Source organism: Cupressus sempervirens, chromosome 8, assembly GCF_028749045.1.
Source record: "Cupressus sempervirens isolate cs-2001-9-10 chromosome 8, ASM2874904v1, whole genome shotgun sequence".
Classification (NCBI taxonomy): Eukaryota; Viridiplantae; Streptophyta; class Pinopsida; order Cupressales; family Cupressaceae; genus Cupressus; species Cupressus sempervirens.
The window spans coordinates 807,877,059-807,886,895 of NC_143125.1; positions in this window are offsets into that span (position 1 = coordinate 807,877,059).

A 9,837-nucleotide genomic window follows, 5' to 3' on the forward strand; every position below is an offset into this window, starting at 1 on the left:
ATCAAATAAAGCAAGGTCAAATATAGATATGTCAATACCGAACAAGAACAATCATCAATGAAATGCAACTATGCCACAAGAAAGGATGAAATAGAAGAAACATGATATGAAGTGAAATGGTAAGTGAAAAGAGAATGGAAGCAATGTGAAAATGAAGAAGTGAAGAAATGCCCCAGTGAGAATGAAAGATAGGCTCAACCAAGTCAACTAACTACATAGAAAGAAATGGATATTAAAATGAAATTTTGACCTTAATCATGAACTCAAATTTTGATTTATCCTGAAATGAATCTAGGGTGTCGATTTTAGCTATAGGTGCAAGTAGATCAAAATAAGAAATTTGAAGTGAGATAGCAAAATAACAATATTGCAAAAGATATGAAAATATGCTCAAGAAGAAGGAAGAAAAGATGAAAGTAGCTAGCTAACACATCAACAAAAGATAAAGAGAGAGCTTTCTCCATATGCAAGATTAAACTAAAAATGAACCTATAATGCAAGCTAACATGCAAAGTGGTTTATTAGCAAGGGACACATAATGTTTAGACTCTTATTTTATCATTGAGCATTTATAAGATCATACAATCATCACTAGCATGAGCTATGAAGATATGAATATGACCTTATTCAAATGTCAGAATAAGGTGTAAGAATTAAGGCACAAGAAGCCAGCATGACCAAAACACCTATCCCTTTTAATTTGCAAGGGAACATAAGCATAAAAGAATAAAGGCTAGGATGACCAGAATGTTTCTTGTAGACAATCACACTAGACACACAAGAGATCCTTCTCATGCTAAGTAATTAGGAAGTTTTATGTCTTTGCATTTGTAACCTAAGACAGAAGTTTTCTATGTATACTCGTAGTGACCCATACATTCACTTAGAGGACAAGTATCAATATGTTCTATAGCATAGAGAACTCACTCAAATAGACAAGGAGAAGAACCAACCTCACTAAAGCATCCATATAAAAGGAGTTGAGGTACACACAACCATCCAATAGTAAATAGAGGCTCTTCTAGTAGACACCCTTTTAATATAGATTCTTCAAATCATTAGAACTAAACTAGAAAGCACAAAACATAGTAAATAGAATGCCCCTCAGTCTTCTAGTCCATGACATCCTTGAAAGACTATTAGGGAGGGAACATATAGCAAAGAAATTGTTATAGATAGCACACAAAGTAAATAAAAATTAGCATAGCTCAGTCATTTAAGTGTTTAAGTGTGTGTGTGTGTTAGTCACTTGACCATTTCTTCAATGCTTGATTCTGGTAGTGAGAAATATCATAGCACCCTAGACTATATGTAAACTATTTGAAAAGTGTTCAAAAAAAATTTATGTCAAGGGCAAGGTAGTGTTGAAAAATGCTATTTTGTGAGGTACCAAAGAAACCCTAATGCACAAGGATATCTTAATAGAGTAAGCAGCTATGCCCTCGAGATGAGGACAAAAAAAAATCCCAAGCTAGGAAATGTCTAGTGAAATGGGTGATTGAGACTAATAGACATAGGTGCAAGGGTCTCAAGGAGTGCCTATTTCTAGGTTTTTAGTACTTGGTAGATTTTTTTGAGACTTTTTTCAATTTTATTTATTTTTTAGATTTTTTTTTTGGTGATACATCAAAGTGCTTATTGCTAGGTTTTCACTAAGATGATCATTTTTCCAGGACATTTTTTGATTTTTAGGATCATAAATGATTTTTTTTGGGGGGATTTTTAAATGACTTAAGATTATTAGCTCTCAAGCAAGATCACATCAATTTTTCGTGATGTCTAGCAAGGTGTAGGATATTATGGATAAGCAAAGATGGAGAGGTAAGGAGTATGAAGTGAGTGAAAGGGATCCTCAAGGACTGACTCCTCAAGAGTACCCAAGCTAGGTAAAGATAGCCATATGAAGCATATTTTGGATAAGTAGTGGAAGCAAGGAGCAAGAGATAGCATGAGCATAAGTTGATGAGAAATATAGCATAGAGGCATAGAAGCCAATAGCAAGAGCATAATGATGATACACCATGAAAGCAAGTAGTCCAAAGAGTGAACATGCCAAGAGAGTGTAGTGATCAAGATCAAGGATTCAAGTGGATAGGGTAGTGATAAGAAAGCAATAGGAATAATGCTAGATATGAAGAATATGAACAAACAAGAAATATAGGGTGAGTGATAGATAAGATAGCAAATGCACTTGGATAGCTCAACAATGTCAAGATCAAAGAGAGAAGAGGGAATGGATGGATTATGGAAGAATTACACATGATGCCTGTTTGCAAGGTTTTCATCATGGTACTTACCCAAGGTGCCACAAGAAGTATTTTTCACCATAGTATGCTAATTATTTCTTTTTACTTTTGCTATGAACATGCCACAAGAAGTGGTTTTCACCAAGGCACATTTTCATATTTTTCTTTTTTTTTTCTAATTTTTTTTCTTTTTTTAAATCCTTTTTTGCTTTTTTTTCATTTTTTTAGAAAGAAGGCAAGTTTTTTAGATAATTATCCTTGAAAGGATACACCATGATATGCCAAGGATTCAAAATGATATGCTCAAAGGTGTTGATAGGGAATGGAAGATGGAAGAGAAAAATGGAGGATAATATTTTATGCAAAACAAGTGAGGTTGGAAGATAGGAGGAATAGGAAAATGAGGGAAAAGGATAGAAGGTAGAAGGATAGTGAATGGAAGGATTGTGAAAGGGTAGACAGAAAGGAGGCAAGATCAACATCAACACACACCTTGAAGGGTGGCGAGAGGATGGAGGAAATGTAAATGAAGGAATACGTGAAGGAATATTGTGAATGGATAGAAGAGGTTGTGGTTTAGGCACATGGAATGGAAGAATGCTTTTGGAAGAAGATTAAGTGGAAGTCTTTGGAAGCTTGAATGTCAACTTCACTTGTTTCTCAACATTAGACTCTTTCAAGAGAGACATTGGAATCCATATATCCATAGGCTTTTCATTTCTTTTTGATGATTTAGAGATAATATCTTCAATGATAGATTTTGGAACCCATACTTGTTTTGTAGTTTTCTTCTTAGATATATATTTTGACTTTATGCCTCTATGTCAATTAGAGGAGACATGGTGATCTTTTTTAGATGGATTCTTGTATTTCTTCTTTTTATTATATTGAACATTAAAATTACTTCCAAAAGACTTGGGACTTGTGGAAGAAGAAGGGAGATATCATTAGTTTAGATGGATAGATGGGTGAAAATTCATCAAGGATGAGTGTCTTTGTTGATCTTGAGGCGTCATGGGAGAGATAGGATATGGAGGAACATAAGGTCCCAATATGGAAGGGAGTTTTGAAGGTTTTAGCTTAGATAGATAAGGACCAAGGATAGATTTAGAAGATAAAAATGGATAGTGAGAAGGGGTATCAACATCTTTAGAGTGAGCAACATAGCCAAGGCCATTAATAGACTTACAAGTAGCTTTGATAGGAGCAACATCTTTAGTAGGAGCATTTAAAGCTAGAGCATATGTTTGAAGTGGATTTTGAGAAGTTGAGCAAGAGAGAAAATTTTGATCTTGACATGTTCCTTTAGATAGTATAGGCATGGAAGGTTTCTCATAATTTTTAATAACCTCAAATATAGTGTCATCATCATACTTAGGAGGTGGAAGGATGACATTTTGAAGGATATGAGTGAGTGGTTGATCTTGATATTTATCCTTTGGAGAGTCCTTTTGACATGGAGCCACTTCTAAGGACAAGGGGGAATGCAAAGAGAGTAGAGAATTAGTGGAAGTGAGAGAAAAAACCATAGAGTCACATGAAGGTTGAGTCTTTTTAGCTTTAGTAGCATAGAAAAGTTTTGCAACCAAGTGTAGATTATCTTGGTTCTCTTTTAGAGGTAACCCTTGAGGATATGAATAGCTAGTGTGGAAAGTATTAGGTTCTTTGTTTGAGGGAAGTATGTTGGGAAGCTTTGAAGCTTTATGAGACACATGAATGTTGGAAGAAGTGGAGGTATCAATGAAACCACTACTAGTTATAGGTTCATCAGTATGATCTTGCTCAAGAGAAGCATCCTCATCACATGAGTCATTAGAACTATCAACAATCCCATCATCAATAAGATCTTGGACTCTATGTTTCAACCCAATACAATCTAAAGTAATATTCTTATTATTTTGATTATAAGCACAATAGATATCCAAGAATGGGTTTCCATATGAGCTGACTTAGGCAGCATGAGGAGCTCATTAGCAAGGAGTATTTTCAATATGTTATAATAAGAATCTTCCAAGGGAGTAAAAGTTCTATCAAAAGTATTTCTAGAGTCCTTTTGTTGTTTCTCAAGTGAATGGTATACATCCATGTCTTCATCATTGTCTTGGTCAAAGATATGTCCATCATGATAGCTTAGAATAGGCTCAAAGGAGGTATCACTTTCTTTCTCTCTAAGGAGGTCTTTAGATCTAGAAGATGAAGGCACTTGATGTCTTGGAGTAGAATATTTAGACCTTGAAGAAGATGAACCATGTGTATGTAAATGTCTCAAGGAAGATTCATTTAAGAACAAAATCTTCTCCTCTAATCTTTTCTCAAGTTTAGACTTCATTTCTATCATTCAATTAGAGAGTTGAAGGTAAGAAAGATTGTTTGTCTCTTCCAGTTTTTTGCATTGAGCATATAGATCTTGAAACTCTTTAATGGCATGGAGGATATAATGATCATATAGATTTGGTTGAGGTTTGGTAGCACAAGTTTTAGATCCCATAGTTTTAGATGCAAAGCCAAGCATAAAAGAGCCTAGAAGATAACTTGATGTTGAAACTATAGGAGGTAGAGTGTTCACTTGTCAAATAGAGGGTAGCAATGAGAAAATGACTTGTTGTAAAATATGTCCAAGAAACTTATGACATGAATGACTCATGTCAATAGCAAGGCAACAAGCCAAATAGCAAAGTAGGGTGACAAGTGAACAACTTTCCCAACCTAAGATTGTAGTCAAGAAATCAAGGTAACCATTTTAGCAAACAGATAACTAGCAGGAGGACATAGACCATGAAGATAGAAAGACCAACATCACTAAGACCAAAGAGCCACTTTAAGCATGTTCAAGCACTAGAGACATAGAAAATAAAAATCAAATGATGAGACTCCCTTAGCAAGAAACACAAGAAAAATGTTAAGACTTGATGTTTCAACTTGGTTGACAAATTTTGACAATAGTTGATAGCATAGCAAGTTTGATGTTCAAAAGAAATTTCTTTCCAAGAAAGATAGTGATACATGGAGTAGTCTTCAAACAATCAAGAAAGGGACAAAGAAACCTTGAATGATACAAGCATATGTGAGGACTTAAAAGAAAGCCCTAGAACTATCGTCATGTGTATATTCAAAAGATTTCCATAGGTCTAGCACATTCAAGAACACATCAAGCAATATCTACCTAAAAGTCACAGTTCATTACTCAACAACTTGGCCCATGCTTGATGTTCATTTTCCTCACACCAAGTAGTTGCCCACAAGAGATATTGGCTTTGTCATGGAAGTGCCATAAGAACAACCAAGGGAACATAGATGGTGAGTGTAAAATCTTAGGGTGATCCAAGTAGTCCACTAGGATCAATCCTTGCACCAAGAAGTTGAGCAAAAAAAAAAGGTAGCTAGTAACCTAGGATGTCTAGATAGGGATTTTGTTCGTAGTGTTCCTCTTGCACCCAATTAAGGGAAACCCCACCTTGTGGTGGGTAATAGACCTCACGGTCACAAGAACACCTTAAGTGTTCTTGCCTAGTGATCTCCCTATGGTCAAAATCCCATAAGTGATCACACTAAGCAAAGACAAACACTACATCTACCAAGGTTTTGTGTCCTTGATAGCCTTGAGTTTATAGTGGGTTGGAAGAACTAGGTAATTTTCTTGTCCCCACTTGGGTCATTCCTCTCAGGTTGTCTGAGAGTAGACCCTCTAAAGGATCTGACTACCACAAAATGGATCCACTCTCAAGGGTCATGATTTTTGATTCACCTCAAGGGTGAAGAGCATACTCTCCTACCTTAATTACTTCCCCTAAACACACCAAGAAGATTCAATCATCCCCTTTCTTTTGAAAATCCAAAGGTGGGTCAAAATTTTTGATTCACCACAAGGGTGAAGAGCATACTCTCCTATTATCAAAGAACCTCAATCACAAGTTTAATGTGCCTAGGAAATGAAAATGACTAGTAGAGTGTCGCACATGAAAGTGAATTAACCCTCTTAACTTAGGCAAGATTTTGAAAATAAATGCCACAATTTAAGCAAAAACAAAAGTTTAGGCTTACCTTGTTCAAAGTTAGCAAAGGCTAGGCACATTTTTAAGGATCTTCAACATGTTTTTTTTTAAGTTCTTTGACTTGTGTTTTATAGACCACGTGTAGAAATCCAAATTTTGTATGAAATTCTCTTGGCATCATCCCAAACTTGCAATAAAATATTCAAATTAGACTTCCATGATTTGGGTTGTAAGTTTTATTTTATGAAAAATCATTAAAAAAAATATTAGAAATTAATTAATGATCATACAAATCTAAAAAAATTATTGTGAGTTTAATTCAACATCCACAACATGCAAAAAAAAATCAGATTAAAGTTCAACTATTTATGGCTGAAATTAATTTTTTAACATGAAAATCATTTAAAAAATTATTTAAAAATAATCACCGCTTTGAAAAATCTAAAATTGTTTTGGTGAGGCCGAGACATTATTTGAAACCTACAATAAAAAATCCAGCCTAATTCTGCAATAAAAATGTTAGAATAAAATAAAATAAATCCAAATATTCAAGGAGGCTTTGTCATGCCCCATGGTAGGCACCAAAAATGTACACTAAGAAAAGTGCACTTCTCTAAACCCTTCTATCCAACGTTTTCCATAGATTGGAAAGCTTGAGATGTCGTCTTAGAGCTCCCTAGTCATGGAGTGCAAGAGGCATACAAATGAGGACAAAAGAAGCTCTCAACTAAGCTTTAGAAACACAACCCTTGCTAGTAAACCCTAAGATGGAAGATTCTTTGAGTAAGAACAAGAATGCTAGTGTCAAAGAAATCTTGAATATGCATTGCAAGAATGACAGTAAAACTAAGATGAAATGCACAATGCAACTAAGCTAAGCAAATGCAAGTGTTACATCCATACTAATTAGACTATGTGAGCTAAGCTATTGTAAAAGAACTACATTAACATTCAACTATGCTAAAATGCTATATGCTTAAATTCCTTGGATGAGAGAATGTAGACAAGAAATAGAAGTTCTCCACAAGCATAAGTCTTCAATCCTACAACATAATAATAGCAAAAGAATGCCTATAAGAATGAGACAAGAAGCAAGAATCTCTCCACAAGCAAGAAGGTCTTCAAATCCTACAGCATAATATTAGCCAAAATGATATATTTTTTCCCTCTTGGAATGCCTCCTATTTATATATTTTTCTCAAAGAGTTTGGGGTAGAGTTTAGGATTTACCATGGTGAGATTTAGATGAATTAAAAATCATTTGTATGAGACACACTTTGAATAGAATATTCATAGTGGGGAATCCATTAGATTTTATAATTCAAAGTGGGGATTCCACTTTGAATAAAATAGTCATAGTGGAGATCCCATTATGACTATTCAGAATATCAAATTCATATTAGATTTTATAAATCAAAGTGGGGATCCCACTTTGAATAAAAAATTCATAGTGGAGATCCCATTATTATTATACAAAATATCAAATTCATAGTGGAGAGCCAATTAGAGTTTTATACTTTAAAGTGAGAATCCCACTTTAAATAAAATAGTCATAGTAGAGATCCCATTAGGGATTTTATAATTCAAAGTGGAGATCCCACTTTGAATAAAATAGTCATAGTGGAGATCCCATTAGGGATTTTATAATTCAAAGTGGTGATCCCACTATGAATAAACAATGATATCATGGATCCCCCTATGAATAGAATATTCATTTATGGACAGAGGGCCCCTTATCAATATAAACTTGATTTCAAGGATAATGACTCATTTCCTTTTATTCAAAAATTAATATTCATGTGTCATTTGTGAATGGGTTCAAATTTGAATTAAATTAGAATGTCTAGCATTTGAATAAATTCAAATGTATAGCCATCCTAGGTAGAAATGAGAGCTTAATGAGTATGAGCTAGAATTTGATTCAGTGATTGTTCCATTTTGCTTGATTTGATCATAAGAATTGATGAATTTAGCAATTTGATTTTGCTGGGCCAATTTTTGGTGATTACACTTACATTTCACCACCAAACATTTTGGTGAACTCAACAAGTGCCTCCTTGTGGATTTTGGAGTTATCTCCTTTGATTTCCATTATTTATTTCTTGGAACCATGTGTTTACCTTCTTTTGGTGATCCTGACTTGTGCATCATCTTTTTGGTATTGGATTGAGCTATATTTTGTGTGTGGTTAGATTTTTCTTTTTATGCTCTTTTGTATGGTTATATTTCATTAGAGTTTTCTTTTGTGATCTCTCATTTTATTAGCTTAATTATATCAATTCCAAGCTATATCATTCTCATTATGAGAATTTGTAGACTCATGGACTCCTTTGATCATGATTCTTCTTTTCCTCCCTAGGCTCATGATGACACCAACATCTTTCCTCAAGATATCAACCATGTTATGGACCATAACCTTGTCATTCTTCCAATGATGAATATGAATCTATAAGAGTCCCTCCTTCCCAAGTTGATAATGTTAGCATGAATTTTGATGATATTCCTATGGAGGAGATTCAATGAAATTTTGGAGATTTTATTGAGTACTTATGTGTTGCATTCATGACTTGGTTTGTCATTGATGCCAACATATATGTATCTTGGTTCAAAAAGTCAAAGTTGCATAGAGAGATTTGGTTAGTTAGGTTAACAACTCCAAATTCATGTTTTGTGATCTTAGAATCATGTTTGTGGATATGTCTTTATTGTGTGTGTGTGTGTGTGTGTGTGTGTGTGTGTGTGTGTGTGTGTGTGTGTGTGTTCATAGAAAGTTATTCGGCAATTTGTGCGAGTTTCAAAAAATTATGTGAAGACTAGCTAGAGTACACTTTGCAAGAAATAGTTTACTGATAAATCTATTATATCTATTGAGTGAAATGGGATCTATTAAAACAAGGTTAGAGTGGTAGAAGATGTGTTTTTTATGATATATTTGAGGTAGTAGATGCTAGTGATGATTTTGTGATGGCCACTAAAGTGCAATTTATCATATGTTCACTGTTGGGTTGACTGTGTGTTGGAATTTGTTTTGGGATGTGTAATTATAATGTAGCATGAAATGTATTATATTAATGAGGTCCTTTATTATTTATTGTACATTGGGGAAGACCCAAGGTTTACTCACTTATTGTTAGGATTAGGTATAAAAGAAATATGTTTTTCTTGGTTGTGTTGTAATGTCATTTTGATTGTAATTGATGATTGATGTTGAGGATGTAAATTTTATGAGATCATAGCATAGGATGATGTTTATGATGTGTTGAGAGTGTCAAAGGAACCATATCAACAAAGAATTTTTTGTATCAGTCATTTCACCCTTGGATATCTTATCCTATAATTGTTTTGTGAAGACGGCTTTGAAGCAATTTGGACAGTGGGTTCAGTTGACTTTCTATTAGCTCTTAACATGGTTGGAATATTCTAATAGGAATTCAATGTCTCGTAAAAAGGACTACATGTACTGGTTGTATATATTTTCTCCTAACAGAGTCTTATCCTTTTACAAGGAACTTTAATATTAGTACATTATCTTATGGGAATCATTGCTACCAAGGTTTTCCTTCTAGTCAAGGGCTTCACTAGTTAACAAATCAAGTGTT